The sequence below is a fragment of the Peromyscus leucopus genome, chromosome 17 (assembly GCF_004664715.2).
Source record: "Peromyscus leucopus breed LL Stock chromosome 17, UCI_PerLeu_2.1, whole genome shotgun sequence".
Classification (NCBI taxonomy): Eukaryota; Metazoa; Chordata; class Mammalia; order Rodentia; family Cricetidae; genus Peromyscus; species Peromyscus leucopus.
In genome coordinates this window covers 1,600,703-1,610,568 of record NC_051077.1, presented here as the reverse complement: position 1 = coordinate 1,610,568, position 9,866 = coordinate 1,600,703, and the positions used below count along the sequence as shown (strand labels likewise).

Sequence of the window (9,866 nt, the reverse complement as noted above, 5' to 3'; positions counted from 1 at the left end):
ACTTGAGTTCCTGTCCTGACTTCCTTCCACGACGAACAGTGATATCAAAGTGTGAGCTGAATAAACCCTTTCCTTCCCAACTTGCTTTTTAGTCATGGTGTTTCATCCCAGCAATAGAGACCCCACCTAAACACCAGGCGAGGTTTTTAGTGGAGGGACTAGGACCCCAAACCAGCCTCAAAACCTTTGACCTACAATCTGTCCTGCCTGCAAGACACGCTGGGGCAATGGTGGCACAGGACTGTGGGAGCGGATAATCAGTGGGTAGTCTGATTTTAGGCCCACACCACAGAGAGGGACCCCATGACCCACACTGCCTGGATGACCAGGAACAAGAGGCTGCATAGCCCAGAGACCTAGGGTAGAACCAAACAAGAGTGGCCAAAACAAAAGAAAGCATCAATGAAGTGATTCCTAATGATGTTCTGCTACACTCACGGATCCCTGCCTAGTCCAGTCATTATCAGAGGGGCTGCATCTGGCAGCTGATGGGAGCAGATGCAGACCCACAGCCAAACATTAGCTGGAGGGAGGGCCCAGGTTGGGGGTCTCCAGTGGCTCCCTCTCCTCAGAGCTCAGAGGGAAGAGGAATTGTGGGAGCCAGAGGAGTTGAGGACACCGGGTGAGCACAGTGTGGAATCAACTCAACAGGGCTCAGAGGGGCTCACAGAGACTGAAGCGGCAATCATGGAGCCCGGGCCGCTCTACGCTAGGTCCTCTGCATATGTTATATTGTTGGCCTGGTGTTTTGGGGGGACCCCTGACACTGGGAGTATCTCTGACTCTTTTGCCTGCTCTTAGGAACCCTTTTCCTCCTACTGGGTTGCCTCACCCAACCTTGATATGAGGCTTTGCGCCTGATCGTACTGTATCTTGTTGTGCAGTGTTCGGTAGATGTCACTGGGAGGCCTGTTCTTTTCTTGGGGAGATGGGGGAGGGGAGGTATGGGGGGAGGGGAGGGAAGCTGGGAGGAGTGGAGGGAAGGGAAGCATCAGTCTGAAGAATAAATCTAAATATAATGGCTAGGCGATAGTGGCCCACGCCTTTAATCCCAGCACTTGGGTGGCAGAAGCAGGCAGATCTCTTGAGTTTAAGGCCAGCCTGGTCTACAGAGCGAGATCCAGGACAGCCAGGGCTGTTACACAAAGAAACCCTGCTTCAAAAAAACAAAAAATAGGAGGGGGGGGGGGCTGGAGAGATGGCTCAGCGGTTAAAAGCACTGGCTGTTCTTCCAAAGGTCCTGAGTTCAATTCCCAGCAACCACATGGAGGTTCATAACCATCCGTAATAAGATCTGGTGCCCTCTTCTGGCCTGCAAGCATGCATGTATGCAGAACATTATATACCTAATAAATAAATAAATCTTTTAAAAAATAAATAAAAAATAAAACCAAAAACAAACAAACAAACAAACAAACAAACAAACTTAAATATATTTTGGTCATATTTTCCTTACCACCTCATCCTTCCATATTCTCCACCCTACCCCTCAACTTTAAGTTCTCAAAAAAAGAAAAAAAAAAAAAAAACCCCAGAAACCAAATACAACAAAACCTGGAAAACAAAATACAACACCCAAAAATGTCTGCCCGTGGGTCTCCTTATTTGTTCCCATCTGCTGCAGGAGGAGGCTTCTCTGATGAGGGCTGCATAAGGCACGGATCTGCGAGTGTAGCAGAATGTCATTAGGAGTCATTTATCACTACATTTTTTCCTCTTAGGCCGGTATTATTTGGTTTGTCCTAGAATGCTGAGTAATCTAGTCTCAGGTTCTTGGTCACCCAAGCAGTGTTGGGCATCGATTCCGTCTCACGGAGGGAGTGGGCCCCGAGTCAGGTCAGGTATTGGTTAGTTACTGCCACAGGCTTTGTGCCATATCTACCCTAGCATGTCTTGCAGGTAGTAGACCACTGTAGACAGTGTTTGTGGCCGGCTTGGTGTTTACATTTCCTTTTTGATAGTGTGCAGAGTATCTTCCTGTAGCAAAGATGCTGGGACGTAGGGGTGAAGACTCTATGCGGGCAGCAGCATCTGGACTTCTCCATCTTCAATGAGTCGTGTGTGTTGTCTTCAGCAATGGGGCTTTGCCGTCAGACCTTGGAGAGCAACCTATTGTTTTGCCAACAGCCTGGGTTGTGTGGGCATGATTGACACCAACTCAATTAGATGTAACCCAATACAGTACTGGAAGCTTCATTTGGTGATGAGAGATGACCAATCAGGACTCTGTCTCCCCCACTGTTTAGAGATCTCATTTAGATCACCTTCATATATGTATGTATTTTTAGAGGTTTCTAAGTATTGGCTTCCCATACTACCCCACTAACACCCCTTAATTTTAGCTCTATTTCCCTTTATTCTCTCCCACTACCCCTCTCCCCTCCCCACTTGACCCTCCCATGCCACAACCCCCTATATATATGTATGTATATGAATTACATGATATGGATTTTAGCCTGGTTATCAATGACTTAGCAGCTAATATCTATGTATAAGCAAATACATATCATACTTGCCTTTCAGGGTCTAGGATACCTCACTCAGGGTGCTATTTCCTAGTTCCACCCATTTGTCTGCAATTTCATGGTGTCATTTTTTTTTAACAGCTAATACTCCATTATGTGAATGTTCAACATTTTCTTTATCCATTCTTCTGTTGAAGAACATCTAGGTTGTTTCCAGTTTCTGGCTATTACGAATACAGTAGAAATGAACATGGTTGAGCAAGTGGGTTTGTGGTATGATGAAGCGTCCTTTGAATGTATGCCCAAGAGTGGTATAACTGGCTGGACATTGAGATAGGTAATTCCCACCTTCCTGAGGAACCACCACACTGATTTCCATAGTGGCTGTACAAGTTTAAATTCCCATCAGCAATGTATGAGTGTTCTCCTTACTCCACATCTTCACCAGTATGAGCTGTCACTTGGACATTTTGACAGGTATAAGATGAAATCTCAAAGTAGTTTTGATTTGGATTTTTGTGGTGGATGAGGATGTTGAACATTTTCTTTTCTTTTTTTTTTTTTTTTTTTTTGGTTTTTTTTCGAGACAGGGTTTCTCTGTGTAGCTTTGCGCCTTTCCTGGAACTCACTTGGTAGCCCAGGCTGGCCTCGAACTCACAGAGATCCGCCTGGCTCTGCCTCCCGAGTGCTGGGATTAAAGGCTTGCGCCACCACCGCCCGGCTGAACATTTTCAAGTGTCTCTTAGCAATTTGGATTTCCTCTTGAGAATTCTGTTTAGCTCTGTACCCCATTTTTTTCAATGGGGCTATTGGTTTCTTGATATCAAATTTTCAGTTCTTTATATATTTTAGATATTATCCCTCTATCAGATGTGTAGTTGGTAAAAATCTTTTCCCATTCTGTGCACTGTCAATTTGCCTGAATGATGGCATCCTTTGCTGTGCAGAAGATTTTCGGTTTCATGAGGTCCCACTTATTAATTGTTGATCTTAGTGCCTGTGCTAACAGTGTTCTGTTCAGAAAGTCTTTTCCCATGCCAATGAGTCCAAGGCTATGCTCCACTTTCTCATCTATCAGAATCAGTGTATCTGGATTTATGTTGAGGTCTTTGATCCATTTGCAGTTGAGTTTTGTGTAGGGTAATAAGTACAGATCTATTTGGACTCTTCATGCAGACATCAAGTTGTCCAGCACCATTTGTTGAGATACTGGGCTTTTTTCCAGTATGAATTTCTGGCCTCTTTATCAAAACACAGGTATCCATAGGTATGTGGATTTCAATCTGGGTCTTCAACTCAATTCCATGGATGAACACGTCTGGTTTTGTGCCTATACCATGCTGTTTTTGCTGAAAGTCTGGTAGAATTCTGCACTAAACCATCTGGCCCTCGGCTTGCTTTGGTTGAGAATCTTTTAATGACTGCTTCTATTTCACTAGCAGCTACAGGTCTATTTAAATTGCTTGTCTGATCTTGGTTTAACTTTAGTAAGTGGTATGTATCAAGGAAATTATCCATTGCTTTTAGATTTTCCATTTTGGTGGAGTACAGGTTTTAAAATTTGTCCTTATGATTCTCTGGATTTCCTCTGGTATCTGTTCTTATGTTCCCCCTTTCCTTTCTAAATTTGTTAATTTGGATAGTCTCTATCTGTCTTTTAGGGTTTGTCAATCTTATTAATTTTAAAAAAGAATACACTTTTGTTTCACTGATTCTTTTATTGTTTTGTTGTTGTTGTTTCTATTTTGATTTCAGCCTGAGTTGGATTATTTCTTGTTGTCTACTCCTTTTGGTTGTTATTTATTTTGTTGTAGATAATTCAGGTATGCTGTTAAATTGCTAGTATAAGATCTCTCCATTTTTTTTTATGTAGGCACTTAATACTATGAGTTTGCCTCTTAGACTCGCCTTCATTGTGTCCCATAAGTTTGAGTATGCTGTGTATTCATTTTCACTCAATTTTAGAAAGTCTGATTTCTTTCTTAATTTCTGTCGGCCTATTTTTCATTAAGTAGAGAGTTGCTCAGTTTCCACAAGTTTTACACTTTCTATTGTTTCTGTTGTTGTTGATATGAAGCTTTAATCCATAGTGGTCAGATAGGATGTTATTTCAGTTTTCTTGTATCCATTGAGATTTGCTTGTGTATAAGTATATGATCAATTTTGGAGAAAATTTCATGAGGAGCTGAGAAGGTATATTCTTCTGTGTTTGGCTGAAATGTTCTGTAGATATCTGTTGGGTGCATTTGGTTTACAACTTCAGTTAGTTCCCACATTTCTGTTTCATTGTTGCCAGGATGACCTATCTATTGGCAGGAGTGAGGTAGTGAAGACTCCCACTATCAGTGAATGAGGGTCAATATGTGATTTAAGCTGTAGTGGTGTTTCCTAGGTTTGGGGCATAGATGTTAAGAATTAAAACAGAATTAAAAAAGAATTAAAAGAGTCTTGGTGGATTTTTTCTTTGAGTATGTAGTGTCCTTCCCTATCTCTTCTGATGAGTTTTGTTTTGAAGTCTATTTTGTCAAGTATTAAAATGGCAACATCAGCTTGTTTCTTAGGTCCATTTGCTTGGAGCATCTTTTTCCACCCTTTACTTTGAGGTGATGCCTATCCTTGATGTTAAGGTGTTTCTTGGATTTAGCAGAAGGATGGATGCTATTGTTGCCTCCATTCTGTTAGACTTCTGTCTTTATTGGAGAAATGAGACCACTGATGTTGAGAGGTATCAGTGACTAACGATTTGATTCCTGTTATTATGTGGTTGCTATCGGTGGTGATGGTTTGAATACGAATGGCCCCATAGACTCATGGGTTTGCGTGCTTGGCCCATCGGGAGTGGCACTATCAGGAGTGTGGCCTTGTTGGAGTAGGAGTGGGTGTCGGAGGAAGTGTGTCACTGTGGGGGTGGGCTTCGAGGTCTCACATGCTAAAGCCAGGCCTAGTGTGTCACAGATTCTCCTTCTGCTGCCGGTGGTTCAAGATGTAGAACTCTCAGCTTCTTCTCCAGCACCATATCTGCCTGCATGTCACCATGCTTCTTTCCATGACGATAATGGACTAAACCTTTGAAACTGTAAGCCAGCCCCAATTATGTTTTCCTTTATAGGCGTTGCAGTGGTTATGGCAATAGAAATCCTAAGACGTGGTGGTGGTGGTGGTGGTGGTGGTGGTGGTGGTGGTGGTGGTGGTATCTTTCCCTTTTGGTTTTGCTTATCTGGTATGATTTGTTCCCTGTGTTTTCTAAGATGTAGTTAACCTCTTTAGGTTGGAGTTCACCTTCTAGCACCTTCAGTAGAGCCAGAGTAGTAGATAGATGTTCTTAAATTTAGTTTTATTGTGGAATGTCTTATTTTTCCCATGTATGGTGATTGAAAGTTTTGCTGGATATAGTAGTCTCAGCTGGCATCTCTGGTCTATTAGTAGTCTGCAGACATCTGGTCCAGGCCCTTCTGGCTTTTAGGCTCTCTTTCAAGAAGTCAGATGTAATTTCAACAGGCTGGCCTTTATATATTACTTGTTTCCCCCTCCCCTGCAGCTTTTAATATTCTTTAATCCTCCTTCTTTAGGTTATAAGGAAATTTTCTTCTATAATTTTGTTGACTATATTTTCTGTGCCTTTGAGCTGGTATTCTCCTTCTTCTATTTCTATTATTCTTAGATGTGGTCTTTTCATGCTGTCTCAGATTTCCTGGATAGTTTGTGCCACAAGCTTTTGAGATTCAACATTTTCTTTGACCTAGGTATCCATTTCTTCTATCATGTCTTCACTGTCTGAGATGCTCTCTTCCATCCCTTGTATTCTGTTGGTGAAGCTTGCCTCTGTGGTACCTGTTTGAGTTCCTAAATTTTTCATTTCCAGATTTCCCTCAGTTTGAATTTCTTTATTGATTCTATTTCCACTTTCAGGTCTTAAATGATGTTATTCATTTCTTTCCACCATTCACTTGTGTTTTCAGACTTCTTATGAAACAAGAATTTCTATCATATGCTTCCTATCGTATCCTATCATATCTATCATGTCTATCATGTTCATAAAGACTGTCTTAAGGTCTTTTACTTGTGCTTCAGCTATGCTGCAATGCTTAGGGCCTGCTGTGGTAGGGTTGCTGGGTTCTGGTGCAGACACACTGGTTATTTGGGGTTTTTACACAGGCATCTAGGCATGTGGAATTGGGAAAATTGTAATTCTAGGTGCTGATGTATGGTCTTATCTTTGCTGGGTGACTGTTCTATGGTTCGGTTCCTCTCTGGTTCTTAGGAAAGTGTGGGGGCTGTATGTTGCCTGCAGGGAAATCTTCTGGAGTCCTGACAGGTGTGGGCACTGGGGATTCCAGGTAAAATGTTTTTCTGGGCTTTGGGATCTGAGACTTATGAATAGAGATGAACTGGAGGGGGCGGTGGGGAGTGGGGAAGCTTGTGAAAGGGAGGAAATCTGAGTGTTCCACCAGGATCTGCTTAGTTAGTCTCCTGGGAATGAGGCCAGCAAGTGAGGAAAGGCCACAGCAGAGGTCTGCTACAAAACTGGGGATGACACTGGGGGGGGGGTAGACTTGGAGCAATGGAGAGATAGGAAATAATCTGCAGCTAGCCTACCTACTTCCATGGCAGGAGTAGTCTGTGGGTTCCTAGGGAGCATCTGCTGGCGTTGAGTGCTGGCATAAACTAACACATGGGGGAGTTAGGAAGGGAAGATCTGTGGGATCCGCTGGTCAGGGGGTGGAGGGAAGGGGGCGGCAGATGTTCTGTTGCAGAGTTTGGGAGGAGACTGAGGGACTGGACTTGGAAGAATGGGTCGAGAGGTGAAGATCTGCAGTCATCATCACACTTGCTCCCCTGGCAGGAGGGGCCTGTGTGTTCCCAGGGAGTGCCTGCTGCAGATGGGGGAGGGAGGTTTCAGGAGTACTGTGGGATCCAGTGACATGGGGGGACGGACGGACGGACGGATGGACGGACACACTGCAGTAAGCGTTCTGTTGCAGAGCTGGGGAGGAGACTGGGGCACTGGACTTGGGAGAATGGAGGGAGAGGTGAAGATCTGCAGTTAGCCTACCTGCTTCCAGGGCTGGAGATGCCTGTGTGTCTGCAGGAAGTGCCTGCTGGAGTTGGGGGTGGTAATGATAGGATTATCTTTCTTTTTCTTTTTTAAAATGATTTTGTTTGTGGCTCCAGCTAAGCAATCTTTGATGGTCTAATGCCAAGAGGATGTTCTCATGTTTCCTGTTTTGTTTGTTTGTGGTTCTTGTTGCTGCTACAAACACTGGTCTTGTCTTCAATTTCTTTCTTTCTTTCTTTTTCTTTTTCTCTTTTCTTTCATTTCTTCTTCTTCTTCTTCTTCTTCTTCTTCTTCTTCTTCTTCTCCTCCTCCTCCTCCTCCTCCTCCTCCTCCTCCTCCTCCTCCTCCTCCTCCTCCTCCTCCTCTCATATATATATATAGTCTTGCTTTGTAGCCCAGACTGGCCTCAACTTTACAATCTGAGCTCAGGCTCTAGAGAGCTGGTTTTTCAGGCATATGCCATCAGGCCTGGGCTGCTGTTTTCGTCTCAATCTTTCTCAAAGTCGCTTTACATAGTTGTAAGCAAGTGTTGAGATCAGGTCTCCTCTAAGTTACTCCACGGTATAAAAACAGTGTTGGGGTTTTTGTTTTTGTTTTTGTTTTTCCAGGCAATAACTTACCCTGAGACTCTATTTTATAAGCATCTTTTGCCTCCATTATGAGGATAGAGGATGACTGTGAACCTGGATGGACACAAACACCACCTTCTGTCCAGCACCATCCATACAGTGCATATTGACAAATGACTTATTCCTAAACCTGGCCTATAGTGGTGCAGACCTTTATTCCCAGCACTTGGGAGGCAGAGGAAAAAGGCTCTCTGTGAGTTTAAGGCCAGCTTGGTCTATGTACTGAGTTCCAGGACAGCCAGGGCTACTTAGCAAGACCCTGTCTCAAACATAATAATAAATGACTTATTCCTTAGAGTAGAAAGTGCCCTGAAGTCATAATGCACATTGACAATTTATAGGTACATGGGTATGTTAAAATCATAACAGGGAAAACCAGGCCAAAGAATGTACTGGACATACCAGACCAGGTCAAGGAAAGGGCATAACTCCCTTACATGTTCTCTATAAAGAGGGAGGCACCCACCATTGGTTGGGTGGCACAGTACGATCCCTTACCTGTCATCTGATACGTGTGTGTGCGTGCGTGTGTGTGTGTGTGTGTGTGTGTGTGTGTGTGTGTGTGTGTGTGAGAGAGAGAGAGAGAGAGAGAGAGAGAGAGAGAGAGAGAGAGAGAGAGAGAGAACACACAACTGTCCCTGGGGCTTAACTCAGATCAATCCTTGCTGTCGATGTGACCCAATGACCTGCCTTCTGCTGTCCTGTGGTTTGGCCATCCGGACCTCGTCCTCCCTGTTCACCTCTGTAGCCAGACCCAACTCCACAGCTCAGCCCCCAAGCTTGTGACCCACAGCAGCAGCTCCTCCCCTAAAGCTGTCAGAATTTACTGAATGTCAAGATCCCCAAGCTACAAAAATCACATTGATCGTGTGTGCACAAGCTTGAGCAGCCTCCTTCCACCACGTGGGTCCTCGGGCGCCGTGACGTGGGCCTTTGCCTGCTGAGCTGTCTTGCAGGCTTCTGCACCCCAATCCTAACCAGCCGTGTCGGTAACGTTCAAACTATTATAAGTGCAACACAGTTGCATTTATGAGTGGAGAAGGCTGAAATGAGGAAACAGACAATGCATCATGTCACTGCTGCTGGCTGGGTATCAGTTTAACAAGCCAATTACAGAGATGTCTGGACGGCTGCCAAGTGGCAGCACTGGGGATTTTAACCGAGCTGCACCCAGGATCAATGAGGAGTTTGTTTCCTGGTGATCTCCTGGGCAGAGACTGTGACGAGTCCCCCAGAGTAGACTCTGAAAAAGTAACACCTGAGCATGCTGTGTGTCTCTTTATATTTGTCTGTGTCTCTATATGTGTCTGTGTGTTTGTCTTTATGTGTCTGTGTGTCTCTCTTTATATGTGTCTATCTTTATATGTGTCTGTGTATCCCTCTTAATTTAATGTGTCTGTGTGTATCTCTATGTGACTGTGTGTCTCTCTATGTGTCTGTGTGTCTCCTCTCTTTATATGTGTCTGTGTGTCTCTGGTCTGGTCTCACAGGCCCAATATGTTCAGTGTGTTGTCAATATAGAAACAGAGTTCTGATCTCAAAGGGCATAAGAGATCATTTATTCCAGAGCCAGTTATGAGCAACCATGGTCCGGGAACTCAGATTCACGGTACACTAAACACTATGTTTCAACGTGGTAGAAGTTTCGTTAAGTTTTATAGTAACACAACAATGTGATAGCCAATATACTGGAGGAAAACATCAGGTAGGAAGGCA

General features: G+C 44.0%; 1 long non-coding RNA gene across 1 annotated transcript in view; it reads right to left on the bottom strand.

The window, feature by feature from the left end:
- Positions 1–9,866, bottom strand: part of LOC119089205 — a 54,428-nt gene that overhangs the window by 30,562 nt on the left and 14,000 nt on the right. The window lies entirely within an intron of this gene.